The 12,624-nt window shown below is 42.3% G+C and overlaps 1 protein-coding gene across 2 annotated transcripts in view; it reads right to left on the minus strand.

Moving 5' to 3' along the window:
- The window catches only part of LOC140701213 (trafficking protein particle complex subunit 9-like), a 32,360-nt gene extending 20,703 nt beyond the window's left edge, over positions 1 to 11,657 (minus strand). Inside the window, exons 1-2 of one of the 2 annotated variants that reach the window (XR_012080175.1) lie at positions 11,433 to 11,657; positions 10,610 to 10,809 (exon numbers count right to left, since the gene is read on the minus strand). The gene's annotated coding sequence lies outside the window, so the exon portion shown is untranslated. Of the gene's footprint in view, positions 1 to 10,609; positions 10,810 to 11,432 lie in introns of those variants that run through there. The other variant, XM_072976659.1, reaches the window with a different exon arrangement.
- Between the last annotated feature and the right edge of the window lie 967 nt (positions 11,658 to 12,624).

Here is a 12,624-nt window from a genome sequence, read left to right on the forward strand (position 1 = left end):
TGGCTTCTGAACATGGAGTCGGCAGGAAGGAGGTGACAGGCAGTGAGTAGGGTGGGTGATACAGGGTACGCTCCCCCAGCCGGGAAAGAATAGGTTTTTTTCTAGTTTTCCAAACAATTTCTTACTGCCTTTTTTCCCTTATTACCACATACCATTTCCTACGAATTAAGCATATCAAGGTAAGTCATTTGGGCCACTTGGGAGAAGCTACATGATGCCATTCACAGGGCCGGGACATGACAGCCACACCAGTCAAGGTTGAAAGACCAGTGGGAATATTTCCATGGTAATCACGGGCATGCAGCAAACTCCCCAGCTTCAATGACCTCCTCTCAAAGTTGGCGCCAATAAAGCTACCAGTCAAAATGCGTGATGATTATGGCCAACATCTGTTTATTAGTTAAGTGCCCGAGACAGCTGTCGCTTAATGAGGAATGAGTAAGATCAATGAGGCCCTGTCTACCTGGCCACACGCGCCCTGCCTTCCTGCCTTGGTGCAGCAGCAGAGTTAGTTAAGCTGAGATGAACGCCCCCAGAGCAGCCCGACGGGAAAGCTCCCAGCTCTGCACGGCGAGACGTGTTCCTTTCCTTCTCAGAGCTGATCACAGTTTGCTGTCGTCTGTTTTTATGTTTATCCCTTTTGTAACTGCCTCTCCTCCGGAGATTTTGCTCAAGCAGCACGGGGCCAGTTGTGTCTTGCGGCCTGCCCGATATTTTGGGCAGGGAAACAGCCGAGCCCACATCTGGCTCTGGTGCTGAACGGAGAAGGCACAAGGCCCAGGGGCCCATGCTGAACCGAGGCCCCTGCACCCAAAATTATGGTCTGAATTTGGGCAAATTACATAGTCTTTTTTACCCTGAGATTCCTCATCTGTCTATGAAAATAACTGCCCATGGAACACAGAGTTACAAGTATTAAAGGAAATCACCAAATTCACAACCTAGCCAAGGGGCTACCAGTGCATCCTCAACAGATAAATACTGCCTTTACGGCTCTGACACACGCCAAGCTTGGTGGCCGCACAAAGTGTAAACTGCTAAGTGCCAGTGTGTTAAGTGTTTCATGTGTGCTATAATACCCTTTAGAACTTACAACAATCCCAGGAAGTAACGAATATTATCATGCCCATTTCACAGATTCACCAACAGGTTAAGAGTGGTTACATTCTAGTCCAAGGCGCTATGGTGAGGTAATGGCGATTTCAACGTGAATATGGCCCCAGGCCTGGGCTCCATCTCTGTCTCATCCACCTGACCACTTGCCTATGAAATCCACCTGTCCAATACCCAAGTTTGAAGCCGGGCAGCTCTTAAATGCAATGTGTGCCACCGTTTGTCTATGTTCCTTAATTACCATAAACAGTTCTCAGAATGCACTTCAGAAAGGAAATTTGGACTCACGTCCCTGCCCACAAAGAAGAGGAATTCTGCCTTGCCTTCTCCTGTAACGTGCAGAAACCCTTCCCATTCACCACCGAATCCTTTTGTATGCTTCCTCCGTGTTCATGTTTGCACACGGCTTATTAAAGTAGAAGTTACCTGCAGTAATTCCATCTCGGTTCCTTTCCAAGGTTCCAGATTATCCATAATCAGGGTAATATCATAATTTTCTGTGAACGAAAATACTACAATGTGAATGAAAATACTGCAACCATGTCACTAAACAAAGAATGCTGAAACCAAGTCATCAGCGACTGCTGCCGCACCCCAGTGAAAACAGGCCTGCAGCCACTCACAACGGTGCCCTCTGAGCAGACTCAGAATAAGAAAGGACAGATTACTGGCCCTAGATAGCTAGGTGCTTGTCTAAAGAATATATTCAGTGAGCCCAAAGGTTGGCTTCCTCCCATATATTGAAAAGCACTAAATTCTTGAACGTGAGATACCTGGCTTTCTTTAGATAGCAAGCAATGTTTTATTGTTCTAACTACCTGGTCTTTGTTGTAAAGCTCCTGTATAATCCTAGCTTCTCCCCTACTCTTGGGAGCAGTCCCTCAGAGTGTTCCGAGAGGCGGTCATCCTGGCTCGAGTCCTCCTGACAAATAAAACATAACTCTTAACATTCAGGCTGCACGTTTATTTCAATCAAGTCCCAGAATAGACACAACTCATCAGTTCTGTAATGGGACACACTGGATCAGGAACCAAAAGAGTGTAGTAGTCCCGAAGAACTACGGCTCCCTCTTTCTTCCTGTCATTATACAATCCCACCAGAACTCATTACTTTGCTGTCTGCCCCTCTGGCAACCAAACTCATAGAAGAGTGAACTCAGCAGAGCACCATGCTGGGGAGAACCCCCCGCAGCAGCACTGCAGGCTGCCTGCCCTCCCGCACGCTCTGCCGACCGCTAGTGTCCTCCGTGGAGACCAGGTCAAAAGAGCTGTTCCCAACAACTGCAAAGTCCCACATATTAAATAAAAACATTTTATTTTATACGATATGTTACGTATATACCCATCTCTGAAAACAGCTTTGCCAGATGCCCAAACCTTCAATATTAATATGCAAATGCAAACCCGGTCCCCAAGGGAAAACAAGTCTTAAGACGACGCTAAGGCCTCCAAAGTCCTCTCCACGACAATGAACCAAACTGCCTGCAGGTCTGCAGCTGCAGGAGGCTACATGTCTGCTTTTAAAGCAGCCCCTTCCTGCCCTCGTGTGCTACAATGCCCTTTTATGCCCTCCCATCGCAGGGCAAGAGCAGCCGCTGCAGAAACTTGCAGGGGCCTCAGAGCCAGGGAATATGCCCAGGTCACACTGCAAACCTACTGCCCGCCTCACAGCCCCCAGCCAGCAGGTCACCTGGAAGTCACAGCAAGTGCCCCAATCCAGAAGTCTCTTCATTTGCCAGCACAACTGATCACTGGTCTCCAACCTTCGTCAGTTTTGCACAAAACAGCACCTTCTACTGTGAAGCGGGTGGTTTTCGCTTCTGTGCCCCATCCTTACTGGAAACGTTAAGGGAAACCAAAAGGCCTCTTCTCAACCCTTTTCTGATGACACCCTCCCACCCACAATACTCATATGCTCAAAAGTTTGGATCCACGTGATTTTGTTTCCCTTATGCTAAGTGGCTCAAAACACTGCGGGATTCTTTCTCCTTTGAGTGTATTAGCACTCCGTTTCTCGGCTTTAATCTGTTTTTGTCTCTCTCTTCAGTGTCCCTAGCAGTTGCCACCTCTTACTCCCTTCAGCAGCCTCCCTCCCAACATCTATTCTAGGGAATCAGCTGTGATGAGGGGCCCGAGGGCAGTCACAGAAGATGCAACTAAGGCACAGAGAGGCTACATAATTTGCCCAAGAAATCACCTTGAGCCACCAAGAGTGTGTCACGTCCCTCTATTTAACAGTTATGCTAAGCAAGTTAACTTTTTGTAGATTATGTTTATAAACAGATTAGAAATCAAAATACATACAAGGACAAACATCAACTCTAAGATGTTCATTAACTCCACTGTTTTGTTTCAATTTATTTTATTTCTATTAAAAAATTGAGAACCCCTGCAGCCTATATAGCAAAATGTTACTGGGGTTTAAATCCAGAATATAGAGGGGTTATGTCATTACTCATTCTTATATGTATGTTCAGAAGACAAAATGATTTGAAAGTCTCTCTCCCCACCCCCTACTCACTACTGGCTCTCACCAGAGCTCCCAGATCACACATCTATTACCTTTTCACTTTACCCACAGCTGAACTCATCAGTTTTCCCCCAGAACTCCCTCTGCAGCTTTCCGTCCTCAGAACACAGCAGGACCATCATTTAACTCATTAATCCACCCAGAAACCTGGGCCTTACTCCATCCTACCTTCACAGACAGCATTGATCCTTTCATTTTAACCATCAAAACATGCCTTCAATCTGTTGGCTTTTACCCACTGACTGTCCTAGCGCTCAAGTGGAAGCCACCAACACTGCCCACCTGGACTCACGAGTCTCCCAAGTGGCCCCACAGCCACTCTTTAGACAAATGGGATTGTGTCACTCCCGCGCTTTTTGGACTCTTCAGACCCAATTTTCTTAGAAGAAACTTCAATTTCTTCACCTGGTGAAGGTCTTTGCCATGAAACTGTCAGCTCAGGGAGGGCAGGACCCGCCCTCTCCCCTTGGCCCCGCCCTCTGGCAGAGCTTCAGCTTGGGAGGACCTGCTGAGCTAAATCAGCCTGTATCCTAAACCTGGTCTTGAGTTCTTAGCAAACAACTTCACTTATCCATACAAATCCAACGTAGATTAGAAAGATTTTAGATGTTGAGCTAGACAATTGATTTGGGGATTTTGCACTGGCAACCTGCAAGTATATGTTCTAATGATTGTGTCTTGTTAAAACCACACACAGATTAAAGGAGTATTTGTGGAATGTCTTCGGAGTAATAGGGACTGTACTTTTACAGATTTTATGTTTTATTACATGAACAACCAGGACAGGGTCACAATTGGAACCGCCTCACAAGTGACAGAAGACAGGTGAGACGCATATAGCAACAGGTCACAAAGATGGTAAGAGTAAAGTTGTTTATCCAACCCCCGAAAAAATTCCTCCAAGAACAGAAAACTCAGAATTTTGAAAATAAAATTCTATCATCTAAAGAAAGAAAATAAATAATCCTCTTCATCAGGGTTTCTAGATCTGACTGCAGAGTTATTAGCAGGCCATACTGAATCCTAGCACAGAAAAATCAGATGGACTAGTGGTGAGTAAGTTCCAGGAAAATGGCAGTAATTCCTCCACTTGAAAGAGGACACACACTCACTTGTTGAAGGTGACTGTAAACCGCATTCTGCAGAAAATCAGTAGATTGAGACACCGCTTCTACATGATGATGACACGGAAGGACGGCTTGGATGCATGCTTCTAACTGAGTCACCGGCATTCTTACACAGCAGGGTGAAACGGAGGCCCTCAGCCAAGAGCACAGATGTTCCTGTCATGTATCCCAGATCGTGCCTCGGGGACTCAGTGTCCTGTAGCAGTGCAGCCCCAGGCGAGGACCCGCAGCGTGGCCCACGCAAGCAGGAGGGGCACTATGCTTGAGAAATCCCAACCCCGATGGGGGCAAGACGGGCTGGTGGGGTTGTGTGAACCTATAAATGCTCATAGAAATAAACCTGCATACATTCACGTGATAAAATTAACTGTAGCAGGCTATTTAACAAAATTTCAATTATCAGTGTTAATTTTACCATTCCTTTCCTCTTGTCCCCTGCACTCTGAGACAGGCTTAGGCTCTCTCACACATGCAGCTCTGATGCAATAGTTGTGAATTTATTTTATTTTGCTACAAGTGTTTTCGCTCCCAGTGTCGCTGTGACTGTCGTCTCTTAACACAGTCAGATGTCTTCCTGGATCTCTCCCTGTGTTCCTTGCTCCTGCTTCTCAGATCCTGAGATAAAGAACAGGTGAAGGCATATGACTGGGAATGTCAATGTGGACTTGATCAAAGTCCTCAGTGACCCCCTAGGTGAGTGCTGCCCACCCCTTACCTTCGATTCTCAAGGTTCTGCCCAGGGTGACATCCAGACAGGAGATATTCCTGGGCCCAATTAAGAGCTGTGTGGCTTGGGTGCGGGGAAAGGTGCAGGAGCTGGTTCCGTAGCCGGTCACTTCCATATCTCTGCTACTCTCTCTCCCGAGGCCCCGCTGCCAAGCCCCCAGGCTCCCTGATATTCTGTCCTTCTCTTCTACTCTAATTCAAGCCCTTTTCCTCTTCCTTTATTCCCTGATTATCCCCAGCTGGAGTGATTTTCCCATCACAGATTCTGAAAAATTTTCCTGCAGCTGAAAAACAGGTCTCCAGAGGTCAATGCCCATATGGTGGTTCCTGAAGAGAGCCCCTGGTTAGGGGGACCCTCACCAACAATCACGGGACATCAGGCATGTTGCAGGGTCGACCACCCCCAACAAGATTTTGCTGTTACCCCAAAGCACGCACAGCAACCCTGCTCACTAAAGTGTAGTTTTAGTCCTTTATTAAGAAGCAAAAATAAATAAATTGCTCATGTATCTTACTAAAATTATTTATGAGGTAGAAAAAGTAATTCTAATAGAAAAGAACAAATTTCACTCCATGTTAGATGTATTCGTCTGACTTTAAACCTGTACCTTGTTTTCTAGGCTCAGACTTGCTGTTTCTGCACCTTTTGTAAAAGAATGTTGCTTTTAGCCTGAAATACCCAGGAGGGCCTATTCTCCAGGCTGTGATCTTTAAGGATATTAGCTCTTCTACACTTATGTACACATGGCAAGTTGCAAAATAGAGAATAACCTTTCTTTTTTTTGGAGGTTATACGGGGGCACCATAATTTGACCCACATGGACAGCTGCAGGAACAAAGGATTCCAAGGAGAAACAATTCGTACAGCAAGAAGTTTGCAACAACCAGCCACATCCCCGCCACTTTTTAGTATAAAAGGAGACTGAATTCTGCCTTGGGGAAGAGAGTTCTACTGGATATCAATATGCCATTTTCTGGGTCTGCCGTCTTTTCAAATAAAGTCACTATTCCTTACTCCAACATCTCATCTCCCGATTTATTGGCCTGTCATGCAGCAAGCAGAACGAGTTTGGACTTGGTAACAAAGTGACTGCATTAGAGGTAGTATGTCTCCACTGTTTCCTCATTTCCAGAATGTCAAAACCTATCAGTTTTATATGCTGTTGAACAACACGAACAAACAACCTATTATACAGAACTGATTCCAAGAAATAAAATTATTTCTACTCCTTCAAACATTTTTTTCTTTTTTTTGTTTTGTTATGCTTATTGAAAAGAAAAGTCAAATCATTTTATTTCACGTATTTTTTAAAGCTACATATTGTAAGTACTACAAAGATATTTAAATTGCAATAAAATTGTTCATATATTAGTATAAAGATATATACACAATCAATGCAGATTAGGAAAGGAGTAGATATTTACTAAAAATCCACTGCACATCCAGTCTTTTACAAGCATATCCTGGAATATAAACTCTATTATCCCGGAGTCCCCCACCCCAATTCTCACTGCGGAGTCCCTTAGTAATCAACTACCAAGGCACCAGCATAGAACCATGCAATCACTATTTTAGGTATAAATGAGTGTATTAGCTCATTCAATTCTAAAACAGAAACCTTAAAATAAATACTGAACTTATTTACAGATAAACAAATTTGGACACAAAAAAATACAGTTTCTCCCCCAAGACACAAAGATAATAATTGGTAAAGGCAAGATTTGAACTAATCTGCCTGATTCTAAAAGCTAAGGTGGGAATCCCCTTTGACTTTGGAGGTACAGCAGCACAACCTATCACCCTATCTTTGTTCAGATCTAGCTTTAGACAGCCTGAGACAGCACCCCATTCCAATGGAACTCGAGGGCAAACAATAACAATAAGGATTTTATATTCAGTATTTTCTTAAGTCTCAATTATATAAAGTGTCAGCAGATCAGCAGAAAACTCTGGGAAATATGAGTGGGTCCAGAGCTTTTTGCTGATAAGAAACTCATTCTATCAGGACAGAGTGACCTTCCCATGAGAGGCCTCATGTACATAAACTAAAGGCAGCTGAGCAATGAAAACTAGCAAGAACATGGAACTCAAGCAAGAAGGATGCCTGCCATCCCCTGCCCAGTTGCCTCTTCACCCACGTGGACAAGATGGCAGAAGATCCAGGTTCTTGTCCAAGTGACAACATAATGGACTCTCACCCATGAAATGTTATGACTCTATGCTGTCTTAAGTCCTTTCCAACTAAAATATGATGACACCAATATCTCAGCAGAATGTCTATGTCTCCACTTTCTCTCTTCTATTAGGAGACTATATCTATGGCTACAAAGCAGAAATTCAATTAAAAACACCATGCACGAAGCCTGGTGAAAGTCTGTGTAAGAGACATTGTTCTCACGCTCAGTGAGTGAAAACTCAGAAAAAGTGGTCCTTCTCCCTCTGCAAGTGGGAGGTAGCCTGATTGTGTGTGTGTGTGTGTGCACACGTGTGTGTGTGTAAATCAAATACAACGTATTCTGGGATGTGCACAGATTTTTTTTTATGTTACTATTATTTCGTGAGAATGAGTCTACCTTTAAATTAATTTGAATCTATTATTCTGAGAGAGTCTCAGGCTCTTTTGGTGGAGGATGGGAAAGGGGAAAGGAAAGGAGGAAAGAAGTAAATGAAGCAAAGCTGTAAGAGTACTGCTAGGGAAAGGCAAGACATTAATTTTGTTCCTACTTGCATCACACACAAATTAGGGACTGACTTTCCCCCATGTCTTGTCAAGCACTGAGTTGCAGAAGAACAGGCAACAGCCCTTTTCTCACTGAGCTTGTGACTGTACGTGACATCTTATAGACACAAATTATTTAACCTGATCAAACACTCTAGCAGCAGGATGTAATTCTCCTACTTTGAGAGACAAGGAAACAGGAAGTGAAAGAGGGTATATAGCTTGACCAAAGTCAGAGGACAAGTAAACTAAAGAGGATGAATTCAAACTCAGATCTGAATGCAGAGTCTGATCTTCCCACTACTAGGGCTGGAAAATCCTTAACACACAGGGTCCCCAGCTCCTCTGCATTGTTCCTGGCACCAAGCATTTCCCATGGCGATGGTCTCCAGTTCTCAGACACAGCGCTCTGTGCAGCCAATAACCTCCATTTGACCTTGATCATCTACCTGCCACGCCCACCAGGCTTCACCATACAGGCAGGAAAGCTGGCTTTCAAGTGCATACAAAGCCACCCCTGGTCTAACCTGGACTCTTCAGCAGCTTTTCCAGCATAAAGGCAGCCATGAAAGTGCTCAAAGTTTGTACATGAGCCACACTACCTCTCTCCATCTGTCTCCCCACGTATACTACTTAGCTATGACCATTTTGAGAGTCTTGGAAACAAATTTTTAAAAACAGAAAAGAAAGGATTCTGTAACAAGTACTTAATACTTTCAATTTTAAATGAGAAGTTACAAAGTGAGTATTTACAAACCGAATCTGCCTTCCTAGGTGTCAGTTTTAACAGTTAAATAATATAATAGCAAAAATTTCTCACTTAAAAAGTTAACAAAAACATCAACAATAATCTGGAATAAACTCAAAAACAATGCCCTTGTTGTATATGGAGGAAGTACAGGACTGTACTGAGGGGTAAAGTAAGAAGTGTGAAAGTAGAGACATCAACCTTTTGTATGGAGGAAAGCAGTTTTGTAAAGATGTACGTTCTCCTAAAGATAATTCAAAATTACTAAAAAATCCCATGACAACACTTATCCTTTTTTTAACTTGAAAAAATTATATCAGAATTCTTCAGGAAAAATGAAGTCATAATAATAGCAAAGAAAAATAGGGATCGAAAAGCAAATCAAAAAATTGCACTGTCAGATATTAAATAAATTTTTACAATATGTAAGATCTAGTGCTAGAGTAAGAAAGTAAGATTGACAGAAATAAATCATGAGCTCAAAAAGAGACTCTAGTGTACATAAGTATTTTTTACAGGTGGGATTTCAAATTAAAAAGCAAAGTATGAATTCAATAATTGTCTTGGAACAATCAGAGAATCCCTGGAAAAAACAAATTCTTTTCCAGTCATAATGACCACAAGAAAAATTACTGAAAGTGATGTAAATATTAGAAAGTACTAATAAGAGCAAATACAACTCTTTGCTCATATCAATTCAGCTTCTCCTCACTGTAACAAGTACCATTATCATCTCCATCTTAGAGATTAAAAAAAGCTACAGAAGAAATTTATACCATTATAAGAAAGCATTTCTAAGAATAATATCAAGAATAAAACCCAAAAAGAAGACATTTACTATCTAAAGGTTATTTTGGGCCACAACAAAAATGAACCTACTGAACAAATTGAAAGGCAAAAATGTCAAGGGAAAGCTCTGTGATACATGTTGATGAAGACAAGGGGCTAATGTTCATAATATTCATAGAGCTGTCACAAAGCAACAAGAAGCTCCCTCACTTAAATATTTGCAAAGGACAAAAGGGATCATTCACTTTTTAAAAGTTAGGTGGCTAATGAGTGAAAAATGCTCAATAGCACATTGGTCATAAAGTGCAAACTAAAACAATGAAAATCATTTTGCTCATCATATTGGCAAATATTTGTAAAAGATATTCTAGCTAGTGTCCATTTTTGAGACAACAAACTGTGAGCGATCTTTTGGAGGATGACATGTCAATGGATATATAAACCCTGGAAAACGTGTGTACACACAGGCTGAACTTCACTTTTAGGAATCGTTTATTTACGAAAAGAATCAGTTCAAAAAGATGTACTCATCAGAGCATTTACACAGCACTGTTTACATTGGTGGGAAGAAAAGCTGAAGTGGAATCTTACCCAGGGATAGAGAATTGGTTACAAAATTTATTCTACATCTTTTCATTCCCCACAGGAGAAGGAATTTCTAGATTCACTTGAAAGGAGCCTGTGATTTATGTAGTTGTCACATCCAAGGACTAAATTTCCAGAAACCTTAACTAAAGGAATACTCATACAAGATCACAGGAATGTTTGTACAAGAAGGATGCCAGTCAGACACCCTTTCTGACAGTGGAAAATGGAGAAAACTTAAGTGTCCACCATCAAGACAATGATGCGGTAAATCACGGTGAGCTGTGGCCACTAAAGTTCCGGTGTTTCAGCGTGGTCCAAGGCCTTGTCCACAGTTCTCTCCCACAAAAGGTGTCCTTACACAAGAGACCAAACCTGCACATCAGGAGACCACTCTACTCTATCTGAAAGGACCGGGTGAGTCTGGAGGGAGAGGACGTCTGTGATATATACCTTAGTGAATAAACCGAGCTGCAGAAAACATATAGTATGGCCTTATTTTTCAATAAAGCTTATATACACACACATATACATAGATTTCTCATATACGTTTATGTATGTGTATATATATATGACATAGGCCTAAAGGTCATGAAATATATACTCCACATTGTCAGCAGTTTTTACTCTCAGGAAAAAAGGGGAAGGGAAATAGAGGACTTTCGGTACCACCACAGTTCTCTTTTTAGTATTCCAGTTAAGTTTACTTGGAATTTAAAAGTTTACTTAAGTCCAAAGTAAAATGGACGGGGATTCCACAACACAGAATGCTATAATGGTCATTAAAAATCATGCCAGCAGAGATAGAATACTGTAAAAAAAATTGTAATAAGCCGAATGGAAAATGGAGGTCTCCATACAGCAAACAGGCAAACAGTGCTCGCTGGTTTTTATGACAGAGTTAATACACATTGATGAAAAGAACAGAAAATAGATTTTAAAGTGTTAATTATTATCTCTGAATACTGGGAACAGGATAGACCCTTTTGACCCTTTTTTCAGACTTTTATATTTAATACACATTATTTTTCATCTGAAAAATGCATTTTTAGATGTCTAGTACCACACATTGGAAAAAATACATGAGTACTTACAGAAACAAATAACTAGGAGACACCGCAGCACCATCACACAGTGCAGAATGGGTGATCCTGAATAACACCACGCAGTTACATAAGGACCCAAAAAGTGAAAGCACCCGCTGTAACAGGGTGCGGCCCCCTTCTATTTGTCAGTTGTGCCTTCAGGGCTGAGGCAGTTCTGAGCACGGCCAGTGTCAGTGCTGGTGTCTGGATGGATGCCACTGGAGGTGAAGGCACCTGCAAGCCGAGAGAAAGAACAGAAATCATCCTCTGCTTTTTCTGTCTTGTTCCTTTTTCACTTTTAAAGAGAGGCGGAAATAAGATAAACTGAATCTTCCCTACTGAAATTTCAGTATTGAGACAGTTTTATATTGTTCACAACTTATATTCTGCCTATAACTGTCTTTTCAACAAACCATTATATTTATTAAATGTTAATTAACTCAGTTAATTAACTACCTGTTGAAACCTATTAAAGAACATAACATGCACTACGTGAAAGCACCACACATGCAGTGACTAGCACAGCTGTCTTGACGACAGTGTAGTCAGCCCCCACCATCCCGTGGCCCTGAGCTCCTGATGCTGGGAAGAGAGCACGCTGCCGCCTCAGGCGGAGAAATATGGTAAAAGCATTTTCTGAAATCTACAGCACTGACAAAACATAACTGATTAATCCCAGGCTCCTTTGAGGCTGTCATTTTCCGTTTCTGGCCAACACAAGTCAATGAGCAGAACCACCCCATTCCCGAGTCATGGGACTCACGTGGGGAGCAGTTTTGGAGAAATTTCCAGGTATAGAATGTAAACCAACTATACATAAAACTCTGAAAAAGAAAAGATGCAATAATCTGATTTTGGAAGACACTCAATATATTCTCCTAAGCCTTAGTAGTTGGAAAGGCTGGGCTTCTCCTAAGCCACTTATTTATTTCACAGACATTGAGCATCTCCCACAAACCCTGTTTCCCTGTGTGTTGGGAGCCTCAGGCACATTGATGCTGTCTATCTTATAAGTCACAAGGCAGAGGCGTGTGTCTCACGCCTGCAAATCTCACACAGGCTCAACTCTGAGCTTCACTGTCTGATATTGGCCCCATTTTCTCACCTGTTTATTTGGTATCTGTTCTTCTGTAAGCTGCCTGAAATGCTTCTTGAAACAAGTCAGAAGAATGAGTGGGTAGAGAAATGGACAGATGGACAG

This window comes from Vicugna pacos, chromosome 14, assembly GCF_048564905.1.
Source record: "Vicugna pacos chromosome 14, VicPac4, whole genome shotgun sequence".
NCBI lineage: Eukaryota > Metazoa > Chordata > Mammalia > Artiodactyla > Camelidae > Vicugna > Vicugna pacos.